The 12,814-nt window shown below is 35.0% G+C and overlaps 1 long non-coding RNA gene across 1 annotated transcript in view; it reads right to left on the reverse strand.

Moving 5' to 3' along the window:
• Window positions 1-1,204: 1,204 nt before the first annotated feature.
• LOC105467211 (uncharacterized) overlaps window positions 1,205-12,814 on the reverse strand; it is a 29,018-nt gene continuing 17,408 nt past the window's right edge. The window contains exons 2-4 of the long non-coding RNA XR_978700.3: window positions 4,322-4,360; window positions 1,956-2,032; window positions 1,205-1,478 (exon numbers count right to left, since the gene is read on the reverse strand). This is a non-coding gene — a long non-coding RNA (uncharacterized lncRNA). The remainder of the gene's footprint in view (window positions 1,479-1,955; window positions 2,033-4,321; window positions 4,361-12,814) is intronic.

A 12,814-nucleotide genomic window follows, 5' to 3' on the forward strand; every position in this document is an offset into this window, starting at 1 on the left:
CTAGCAGATCATAATATAAAGCAGAAAAAAAAATGACCCCCAAAGAACTGTACAAGACACAAAGAGTGAAGAATGGAGACAGAGAAAAGCTACAAATAAAGCTTGACTTCTAAAGTCATAAGAGTAATGGCTAGATTGGTTAAAAAGTTGATAGTCAGAAATCAAATGAACAATAGTAAATTGGAAATTTTAGTTAGAATGAGGGATGAAAGGAATGATGGGGCTCTAAGGCCTTGTTCCTTAAACTCTATTCCACGGACCAGGAGTGTCAGATTCACCTGGGAGGTAACTAGAATGCAGTCTCTCAGGTCTACCCCAGACCTACTAAGTCAGAGTCGGAAGTCTAACAAACTGTTTCAGTGTTTTGTATGGACATTAAATTTGAGAATCATTGGTCTAAACTCTGGAAGAGGATAGAGATATTGCTAATGTATACTTTAAACAATGCTTGTAGAAATTATTAATGTAGTCAAAGTCACTGTATGAATAAAATATATCTTAATTTTCAAAATAGAAGAGGGAAGAAAATGAAAAGAATGAAAGGCAAGGAATGTATGAAAAAATATAGATTAAGCAAGATGAACAGAAAACAAAAACCATGATAGACAATATATACTCAAATATGTGAGCGTAAGCCATAGGTCTTTACAAATTCTTTTCAATGGTCTTCCGTGTTTCTCATCCCTCCGAATTTGGAGAGGCACTTATGGCTCATATCCAAATAGTGAGAGTTAGAGTTTTTCTCAGAATTGTGTCCATTCACTTTATCCCTGTATTCCTACCTGCTGATTTGAGGAAGACAGAAATCTCAGAGTAAAGGTCGTGGTTGATTTCTGAATTCTTTCGTCTCCTCTTCTTGCAGTACACTACGGACTGATGATGAACCTTCGCCTTCACTCAATAGCTGCTTTGTTTGGCATAGTTTTTAGATTTGGGGTAAATGTGTAGACTTTGGAGGTAGTAAAGATTGGGGAAACTTTAAGCTTTCTTTCATTTTACCCCAGAATTCCACATTTGGTTTTAGATAATAATTGTGTGTGTGGGTGTATGTGTGTATACATATTATACAACAATGGGTAACATATATATATATAAAATAGCAGCACATATATAGTTATCCATTATATGTTATATATATAGTATCTATGACATATATATAGTATATATGACATATATATATTAAAAAGTTATTCATTGTTGCATAATAAATTACCCCAAAATTTAGAAGCTTGAGAGAGAAAACATTTATCTCACAATTCCTCAGGGTCAAGGATCAGGGTACAGCTAAACTGGGTTGTTCTGGCTCAGGGTCTTGCGGTCAAGATGTTGTCAAGATGTTGGCCAGAAATGGGATCATCTCAAGGTTTGGAGCTTAAGGATCCACTTCCAAGCTTACTCTTCTGGCTATTGTCAGGCCTCAGTTCCTCATCACGTGGGTCTCCTCACAGGGGAGCTAATAACATGGCAGATTGTTTCTCCTGTGGTGAATGATGAGAGAGAAACAGACAGAAATAATCAAAACTCAGAAGGGACACATATTTCTGACATATTGTATTTGTTAGAAGTCACAAGGTCTAACACTTACTCCAGGCTAGAGGAATTAAGTGTTACCTCTTGAAGCCAGGAATTTTAAAAAATGCGTGGACATAGCTTTAATAGTAGCACAATGTATATAAAGGACTATGATGATGATGACTATTATTCTGGGTTTTTTTAACGGAGGATAAAATAAGATAATGCAGTTATTACAGTGTAAGAATTATAAATCCAAAGTGCCAGGTATCTTCCTTCAACAATTTTATCTTTTTATTGCAAAAGAGATTCATGTTTATTATATTGAAAAGCACAAGAACATAGAAATAACATGATATCTATATTTTAACCATTATGGTATCTTTTCTACCACATATGCATAATATATGTGTTAGGAAGTGTCGCCCTCCTCCAATCCATACCTCTATTCTCAGTCTCTTTTCCCAGAGTTTTATAATTTTACATGCTTTCACATCCATGGCTTCTAGTAAACATAATTCTAAAAGATACAAGAGTTAAATAAAAACAACACTTGATTAATTTCCAATGGCATTGCTTTTCTTGTTAAGGATGAATAAATACAAGCTGATGTGTAATTCTGGCTTTTTATACAGAAGGTTGAATGGCAGATTTTTTTTATTTTTCATTCTAGTTTGGGTTTAATTAAGACAAGCATGTCAAAGAAAGCCAGAAAAACAACCAAAGATAACACCTAATCATCATCTATCATAATTAAGCTTACGACAGTGCTAATCTTCTGGAACACATGGGGCATGGCAGTGACTGAGCCGCACTGAGTCCTCTCAGTTGTACTTTGCCTGTTGTTCTGACACTTCCCAGCATAAATCTCCAGAGAAGACATTTTTAAATACTTACTTTTTTTTCTTGGCACTTAGATGAATCCATTTCAAGGCTTGAAAGAAAAGTATTTTATAACAAATATTATCAAGGTCTGTGGATGTTTAAATAATAGTCATAGTAAAAATATATAGATTGCCCAACTTCTCAATATTGTTATCACAGATTCATTTGGTTGCATGTAACTAGCAGATATATATATCTACATATATAGATAGATAGATACATAGATATATATATATATAGTGGTATAGAGGATAAAATAAGATAATGAGGTTATTACAGTATAAGAATTATAAATCCAAAGTGCCAGGTATACCATTTTTATTCAATATGTTCCTTCAACAATTTTTTTTCTTTTTACAAGAAATTCATGTTTATTATATTGAAAAGTACAAGAAAAATGCAGAATTAGCCAGGTGTGATGGTACATGCCTGTAATCAACTAGGGAGACTGAGGCAGAAGAATCGCTTGAACATGGGAAGCAGAGGTTGCAGTGAGCTGAGATCGCACCATTGCACTCCAGCCTGGGCAACAATTGTGAAACTTAGTTTCAAAAAAAAAAAAAAAAGTCTACTTGAAAAGTACAAGAAAATAGAAACAGAAAATGATATAAATGATATCTGTATTTTGATGATTATGGTACCTTTTCTGCCAAACATTTTTAAATACACATTTTTATATGCATGTGTACATATGTGTGTTATTGCTATTTTCTGATTATGGGAAAGAAAGATACAACTTTATATGCCTATTTTAGGAAGGGTAATAAATGCTAGGAATTGTACTGAACTCGTTGCAGATACTTGAAATATAATAGTGGCTTAAACTTGATCTCAGAACATCTCTTTTTCTCACATAACACGAGTTGCTATGGTGGCTCTATAAAGTTATCAGGACCCAGGTTGCTAACATCTTTTTGCTCTATCATCTTTAATGTGTGGCTTCCATCCTCAAATTTACCTCATGCTCACAAGATGGTTGTTGGATTTCCACTATCAATCATTACTGAAGTCCAGATAAGAACATGGTGAAAAGTGAAAGATCCCCTACCAGTTCCAGATTTTGTAAGGAGTTTTCCCTGAAGCTCACACAACAGCTTCTTCTAACATATCAGTGGCCATGTTCATAAGCAAGGGCAGCCAGAAAAGTGCAATTTTTTGGATGAGCACATTGCTGCATCCAACAATACAGAGATCCTGAAAAGGATCAGGAAGCATAGAATAGATATTAAGTAGGCATCTCTAGGCCATGGGGACTGGAGGGAACGAACTGGTATTGAGTGAGAGTAGAATCTGACTTTACACCACCTCGTCGGGAGTTTGGGAGGGTGAGCACTAATATTCTTTAGATGGCACCATCTGTAATAGATGCTTGATGGCCATGACTTCACATAAAACTCCATCCACTTAAATGTTGAGGTTAACGGTAAATTATAAAAGCATTAAAATAGCAAACATCTTAAAATTGAAATCTATTATAAAGACACAGCCTTGGCATATTTTCTTTTATTTTAATATAATGTTATGTCAGTTTCTGATATACAGAGATGTCCAAGTTGTTCAAATGTGCCTGGCTATTTGGTTGCTAACAACAGTCATCTTTTCTGCAATCTACTATTCTTCCAGAATTATTGAAGTTTTTTTGTTTGTTTTGAGACAGTCTCACTCCATCATCCAGGCTGGAGTGCAGTGGTGCAATCTCAGCTCACTGCAGCCTCCACCTCCCAGGTTCAAGCATTTCTTCTGTCTCAGTCTCCCGAGTAGCTGGGACTACAGGCGCGTGCCACCACACCTGGCTAAGTTTCGTGTTTTTAGTAGAGACGGGGTTTCACCATATTGGTCAGGCTGGTCTCGAACTCCTGACCTCAGGTGATCCACCAGCCTTGGCCTCCCGAAGTGTGGGGATTACATGTGTGAGCCACCGCACCTGGCTTCAGACTTCATTGAAGATTTCTGAAATTGGTTTCTGGAAAAGAATAACCAGCAGAGGAAACTTATTAAAGAGGGAGTGAAATCCCAGCACCATGTTATGTTTACATAAAATTTTAAACTAAAAACAAAGAAACAAATTATGTATACTTTTTGAGACGGAGTCTTGCTGTGTTGCCCAGGCTGGAGTGCAGTGGCACAACCTCGGCTCACTGCTATCTCTACCTCCCAGGTTCAAGCGATTCTCCTACCTCAGCCTCCAGAGTAGCTAGGATTACAGGTGTGTGCCACCACGCTCGGCTAATTTTTTGTATTTTTAGTAGAGATGGAGTTTCACCATGTTAGCTAGGACAGTCTCAATCTCCTGACCTCATGATCTGCCCGCCTCAGACTCCCAAAGTGCTGGGATTACAGGCTACAGGCATGAATCACCTCACCCGGACTATGTATATTATTTTTAAAAACACATTAACACTTCTGTTATACAAAGAGGTATCTTTATACTTATTACATTGATAAAAAGTTTACTGTAGAATTGTAAGTAACTTGTATAATAACAGCATAAAATACATTCATGGTTTAGTTGGTTTCTCAGTGCAGATCTTCCAACTGCATGATTCTCACCAGTGATAATAAGGAACCTGAATCATTTTCTCTCAGAAAATGAAACTCAAGACAAAGTCAAGGCACCTAAATTCATAGGAACCAAAGAGCAACAACATCATCATGAAAGGTGAGGCTCATTAATTAAGAGAAAATTGAGCCCTCTATATTGACAGGCCTGGGGTTACATAAGAGGGCAGGTTCAACCTACTTGAGCTGCATGACTCCTCCAGTCTCAACAATCATTTGGAATATGTATGTTGATGGTGCAGACACTGACTATTGGTGGCAGAAGTAGAAAGAGCTACTCAAACAGGAAAAAACAAGGACAACATTATGACCTAAGTTATATTTTCATTTTGTAATATGGAAGTCTCTGGAAAGAGAGCCTTTTATACTCAAATTTTCATTTGATAGAAAATCTGATTGAAATTTAAACTGATCATACAAAAAAAGCAACATTTTTCAGTGCATCTGAACATTTGGAAGGCAATAGCGTAAAAAGAAAGCATAGTGAAATTACTATCTGGTTACCTCTTTCTATAGGCTGAATGTAAACTCTTAACATCTGCACTTAAACTGTAGAATTCAGCTCTCCATCATAGTTTTATTGTTCATATCATAAACAGACCTAGTGTAATTAGTCAAGAAAATGACTCATCAGTGGCCACAAATCAGTCATGGGCTGCCACTGTTAAAATGCACACATAATATATATTCATGCATAAACAGGAAGGAAGACTACATCATTGCTTTGTTAGACTACTTTTTATAATGAAGGCTTGACAAATGTTATAAACATCTTTATACAATACATCACCATTTTCTATGTGAGGGGAACTTGGAAAGAGTATAGAGAAAACCATAATAATGATTTGAAGGGCTAAAAAGGCTGATAAATGATATAAGACTGAAATATTTAAAGAATAAAAGTTCCAAGGGTACCTAAGTGCATATCTTGAAGTAAATTATATGATTATAGATTTTTGATCATATGTTTTAATTAGGGATAGGAAGAAATACACATATGACATATTTAAACAGATATAAAATTATAAAACTACAAAAGCTATTAATGTGTATAGGTGCCAATAAGCATAGTTGCAGAGTTTCCTTTCTTAGCTCACCTTGTAAATAGGGTAAATATTCACCAAAGAAGAGCTTGTCAGGTGAATAATTAACTTTGCATTGTGACAGGAGTGTAGAATAGCTGCAGTGGTGTGATGAAAGAAGTAGTTGGGAGCCATATTGTAAACGGCCATGTAATACAAGCTATGTGGTTTGGAAACTATTCTGTACACAATGTAACAGGTGGAAGATAAATTGGAGAATGACATGATTAGTCTTCTTTAAGACAATAACTTCAACAGAAACTTAATCATTTATTTTATGGGATGTAAATTTCATTATATTTATAATATTGTATTTTTAAATTTATGAGTCTGTGTTTTTAAAGATACATAAAGTTAATATATCCAGGGGCATACAGCTGGAAATTATTGGTTTTTATTTTTTAATTTATTATTATTTTTCTTGAGACGGAGTCTCACTCTGTTGCCCAGGCTGGAGTTCAGTGGTGCGATCTCGGCTCACTACAACCTCCACCTCCTGGGTTCAAGTGATTCTCCTGCTTCAGCTTCCCAAGTAGCTGGGACTACAGGCACACGCTGCCACACCTGGCTAATTTTTGTGTTTTTAGTAGAGATGAGTTTCACCATGTTGGCCAGGCTGGTCTCGAACTCCTGACCTCAAGTTATCTGCCTGCCTCAGTCTCCCAAAGTGCTGGGATTACAGGCATGAGCCACCGTGCCAGGCCTATTGGTTTTTAAAATACGAAAACATGTGTTAATTGTTAGTTCAATACAGTTGGCCCTCGGTATCTGTAAGTTCTGCATTCATAGATTCAACCGATTGCTGATTGAAAATGTTCAGAAAAAATGGCGTCTGTAGTGAACATGTACAGACTTGTCATTCCCTAAACAATAAAGTATAACAAATGACTTATGTAGCATTCAAATTGTATTAGGTATTTCAAGTCATCTGGAGATGAGTCAAAGTATATGGGAGGATGTGCATAGATTATATGAAAATGCTACACTATTTCATATCAGGGACTTGAGAATCTGCAGATTTTGCCATCTGCAGGAGTTCCTGGAACCAATCCCCCCAGCATACTGAGGGATGACTGCCTTTCATGTACTTTTACTTAAAAAAAAGTATTCCTCCTTTATGATACCATGCCAAGCAACTTAACCATAATAGGTTTAAAACATAAATGGAATTGTCAGCTTAAAAGAGCCTCAGAAAGTCTTTCTCAGTCTCCTACTCATAATCCAGTTACAGTTAATTTGGACACAGGTTTACTTTATGTTTAAATCAAACATATAACCTTAAGATCTCTGCAAGATACCAGATTCCCATGGGTCAAGAATTCTATTCATATTGGCAGGATTATTGAAGCTAAACCCATCAAGTTCAGAGTGATTCATCTAAACATTTACCAAAAGCTGCACACCACCACTTGAAATCAGAATAACAGAAATAAGACCTTTCTGGAAAGACTAACAGAAAAGAGACCTATACTTTGAAGTAGCTTTTCTAATACTCTAACCTGTCTTTTAAAATAACATCAGAAATTCATTCACAATCATGGGGCTATCAATAGGATATACTCTGCTCTCCATTGGTACTAAATCTAAATACTATTCTATTTCAAATCCACCTGAAACCTATTTCACAGTTTTGGATTGAGGTTCTGCTTTCTTTGGAATCTATTTACATTTGAACAGTCAATACTTGTTTATCTTGAGAGAATCAAATATATGCAGACTATCATACCTCAGATATTGAATGAGACTCTTATTTTTCATAAGTTTTTAATCAGGATCTCAAGGACCTCAAATTCTCCAGTAATGGTACTCTCATCCAATATGTGGATTATTTATTGCAAAACTCTGAAGATAATGCAAGCTCTGAAAGCTACCTTCTCCCCAAAAAGGAACATAACGTGTCAAGAAAAAAACACTTGTTTCTCACCTTACTTGTGTCATGGCATGTCTTGTGGAGATAAGTCTCTTACCTCTAATTGACTATAAGTCATGGAAAAGTTCCCTAGGTAGGTAACTAAAGGACAACTCTGTAGAATTCCAGTTCTCATCAGCTTTTGTAAGACATTGAATTTCTGTCTTCTTTGAAATCATTTTACCTATTTATGTTCACAACATGAGACTGCATTTCACAAACTCACATCAACTCCCTACAGTAAGTTTGCTTAACTGCATGAACTTTTCTCTCTGAGTAGACCAGCCAGTCAGCCTTACAGCTAATTAGTCTCTTGAGATGAGCTAACCCAACTTTCTTCAAGGCTTTAGAGGCTCCTGCAAAACACATAAACGTTTCTGCTGATATAATTTTAGGGTCTCCCATACATCTAATGATCCCCTGACAGAACACATTTTGCTGCTTAATGAAAAATACTTATTTCATCACAAGATGGCTTACATTCCACGAACTGTTATTATCTCCTTTCAATGTTACATCAAGTTTTGCTAATATATTTTATAAGGAATCCACAATATTACTTTGAATAGGACTATGGTTTCTAAAAATAAATTTGAATGTAGTACTTTTTGTTTGGATCTTCTACTTTTGTTATCTATTGATGAAGAAATGTGGTTTTCATTTTATTATCTGTGTTTCATGAACACTTGAAAAAATAATGTTGAAATGTATTAAGACATGTAAAATATAGAAACACATGGCAAAAGTATATGATATACAATCTTTTGCGTTTTCTATTTATTAACTGAATCCTTTTATTTGTTGTATCCTGATAAAGGGAAAATAAAATCTCCTCTACTCTTATGTTTCACCTACTCCTCATAGCTTTATGACAAATTATGCTTTGTCATTTTGTAAACAAATATTCATGACATAATACAAAGCAAATTATATTATTTTTCATTGTAAAGTGTTCTTTATCATTTTTCTAAGATTTTTCCATGAATTAAATACTTATGATATTTCTAACTTCTGCTTTTACACTCATCTGTCTAGATTTGTTCATCATTTAACTTTATACCATCCTTAAACATTTTGTTCCAGATGAATTTCTTGTTTATAGAAATAGCAGGGTTGCTGTGTGATCAAAGCTTCCAATCTAATAACTTTGTTTGCTCATTAAAGAGTACACTTATTCTCTCTCCGTTTATTTATATGATAGATATGCTTGCTATTAATTTTGCATCATATTTGAGGAAATGCTGTCTAATGGTAAAATACATTTTGATAGATGGTTTGTGTTCTTGTTTGGGTTTTGGTGTACTGTTTTCTATTCTGTGGTTCTTCTGCAGCTTATCTGTAGAACACAAACCAATCTGCTTCACTAGAATATTGAGGAAATTAGAATACAACACTCATATTGTCTCTCTTCACTTCCTGATTTTTTGTCCATTTATATTTTCTACCATGTCAATAGGTTTTTATTTTCTTCTTTAAATATAATATTATTTCTTAGCTTTAGTTCTATATTTAAATGGATTCAGCATTTATTATCAATGCTCATACTGTGCTCCTTTATTTAATTTTAGGTAGGCCACAGTTTATTCTCATGAGGATTTTTAATAAGAGTATCGAATGCTATATTATGGGGTTGTTCTTGTATATTTTTAAAATGTAAAACTGTTGTCTATAATAAATGAGAACTTGGCTTAAAATTTAAAATGTGTTTTCACACTGAAAGTACACTTTGATCTATAATATCCATATATTTTCGACTCCTTATTGTAAAATTTTTAAATCTTTCTCAGAACTAGAGGGACTAGTATAACGAACATATGGAATATTGAATGTGGGAAGCTTTAACTTCAGTTTAATTATTTTTCCCATAAGTATTTTTCTTTTTTGTCCCAAAGATATTTCTTAATTACTTTTTCCTGAGGCACTCAACATCATTTAGCCTGCATATTTAAATATACCTTTATTTTAGGGAGGTTTCTTACATCATATTTGAAATAAGTTTTTTTTAATTGGTTCTAGTCCTGTTCTCAGACATCAACATTTAATGTGTTGAAATTTTCTGTCTTTTAAAAACAATTTTATTTTATATTAATACACATTTTTATAGCTATTTTTTCTTTTCATCATATCCACTTTCTTTAGGCATCATTTATAAGTATAGGCTAATGAATAACAACATGAGCTCATCTATACATGAGCATTGATGTATGCATTTTGTTTTATTGGCCAAGGGCAAATAATGAGAAATATAAGCTTTTTCATAATTAAAATAATTGTATGTCATGCTCTACATTCTAAATGTAGAAAACTCAAATCACAAAATAATAGCCTTCATGTTTTATTTATTTAAAGGCATGGCTTCTTTTTTTCTCCTGACTTAATACTGTTACTCTCTTTCTTTCAAATGTATATCCAAACCTCCTTTCAGCTATTACTTTACCATGTTAACTGGGGTATCCTTTGTTTTCAAAATACGTGGTTGATTTACTTTTCAAATATTAATAAAAGACATTGATGTATCACTCATGCAAGGAATAAGTATTTAGAAGAATTTTTATGTTTGAAGGAATATTTTGTTTGAAGGAATATTAACTATTCAATAACTTCATTTGTTTAATCATTAGGGCTTAAAGTAAAACAAAAGTTTCTCTTCATCCACACAACATCCATGGGTTTAAGGAGTCTAGCATTGTGTTTTTCCTTTCTTACCTTTGTATAGACCCCATGCTAATTTCTTTCCGGTTACTACTCATCTTGGAAAAGGAGGCCTTTTTTCTTGCCAGTTGTTTGTTTGTTAAAAGATGGTGTGAGAAACAAGTCAGGCAGGGGAATGAGTTGGGTCGGCAGATAGGAAACTACAGATGGAAACTTGAGCTATCACTTTTCTACCAAACATTTACCAACAGACTGTGGCTCAGTCCGTTCCAGGCTGGCAGGAAAACACCGGGCCCCAAGGAAGATGACCATGTTTGGTGTGGTGATTTGGCAGTAACTTCTCTTCCTCTGGTCAAAACCAGAAACTATAGAGCTGCTTGCTGTGTGCTTTCCTCATACTCTCTGACACACAGTCAACCTGCGCACTGCCTCAGTCATCTTTATCTCATCTTCTCTCATGTGCCAAATACGAGTCAGGAAGGCTTCCCTCAACTACCATTTGAAGCAAGGGTTCTTTGGACTGGACCTTCAGATTATGGAATATATGTTGAAGGGCTTTGCAAGATGTTAATGATCTGCATCTGCCTTTGAATTTATATTACCACCAATCTCATTTTTCACTACGCTTGTATTCCCTCCTTGATTAGTCGTACCTGCTTTCCAGGTTCATCAGAAATGATAACTAGCATATATTGAATAGTTACTTAGTACCAGGCACTGTTCTGAACCTTTACCCTCTGATGTAATGACATAATCAATCTCATTTTACAAATGAGGAAAATGAGACACAAAGATTAAGGAACTTGGCCCATATCACACAGCTAGTAAAGGATGCACTCAGAATTTGAACTCTGGCAGTTTGCCTCCAGATACTCTGCTGTTAATTGCTATATATTCTACAATTTCTTTCACTTGTTTGTTTTTGTTTTAGGAGGAATATCATGGCATAGATGTCTTTATTTCAGAAGTTGTTTTTACTAGATACTCTCTTACATCTTAAAGAATGAATGTGCTTTATAGTTTTCAATGTCCTGGATATGAAAAAATGGATAAGAGACATTCAGAATATCAATCTACAATTGTACTCTACTTATTCCCATAATCCTAGATTCTTAAGGTAAACTCCAGGCTAGGAAATGTTTAATGATTCCATAGTTTTTATTTTGTAGCTCTGAAATTTTATTTACATTGTCTTTATTTGTAATATAATAGTTTTGTAGAGTATGAAATAGTTTCAAATAACAATTCAGTACAGTCAAAAGGCTAAGAAAAACAAAATAGGTTAAAAAGTAGACACATTCTAATATACAACTTATACCTTTATATAAAATACATATTTATGACACCAAGACATGCTTAGTAAAATGAATTATGGCCTTTTCATGCAATGGAATATAGTACACATTTTAAGACGAATATCACTTATATTAGCTACAAGATCTCTAAGACTGATTGTGGGTTGCAAGGAATAATTTTCCAAAACATATGGGTACTAAGACCTGATCTGTATAAAGTTATTTGCATAGAATACAGTCAAATGAGAATATTTTCATAGAGAAAGATTGAAATACAATATTGGTGGTGATAATGCCTTGGGGAGAGTTCAGACTTTTAAAAACGTTTTTTATATTTTAAAATTTCTGTGAATTACTTATATTAGCAGAAAATATTGTTATGGGCCGGGTGCGGTGGCTCAAGCCTGTAATCCCAGCACTTTGGGAGGCCGAGACGGGCGGATCACAAGGTCAGGAGATCGAGACCAGCCTGGCTAATACGGTGAAACCCCATCTCTACTAAAAAAATACAAAAAACTAGCCGGGTGAGGTGGCGGGCGCCTGTAGTCCCAGCTACTCGGGAGGCTGAGGCAGGAGAATGGCGTAGACCCGGGAGGCGGAGCTTGCAGTGAGCTGAGATGCGGCCACTGCACTCCAGCCTGGGCAACAGAGCGAGACTCTGTCTCAAAAAAAAAAAAAATTGTTATAATTAGGATACTACTTTGAAAACATTGCATTTAACTCAAGTCATAGGCAAAGAAAAGTCAGTATGTCAAATAGAAAAGTCTCGCCTACACAGGAGACAGATGGAAATATTTCTAAGGACAACAGGCGAGACAATATTCAGAGTGATACAGGGAGCAAATGGTCAGATGTACTTTTATTACCTAGTGTGGGCATAAGTAATGGTTGGAAAACTCCAGTAAATTTAAGAGAATCTC

The sequence above is a fragment of the Macaca nemestrina genome, chromosome 6 (genome assembly GCF_043159975.1).
Source record: "Macaca nemestrina isolate mMacNem1 chromosome 6, mMacNem.hap1, whole genome shotgun sequence".
NCBI classification, from domain to species: Eukaryota; Metazoa; Chordata; class Mammalia; order Primates; family Cercopithecidae; genus Macaca; species Macaca nemestrina.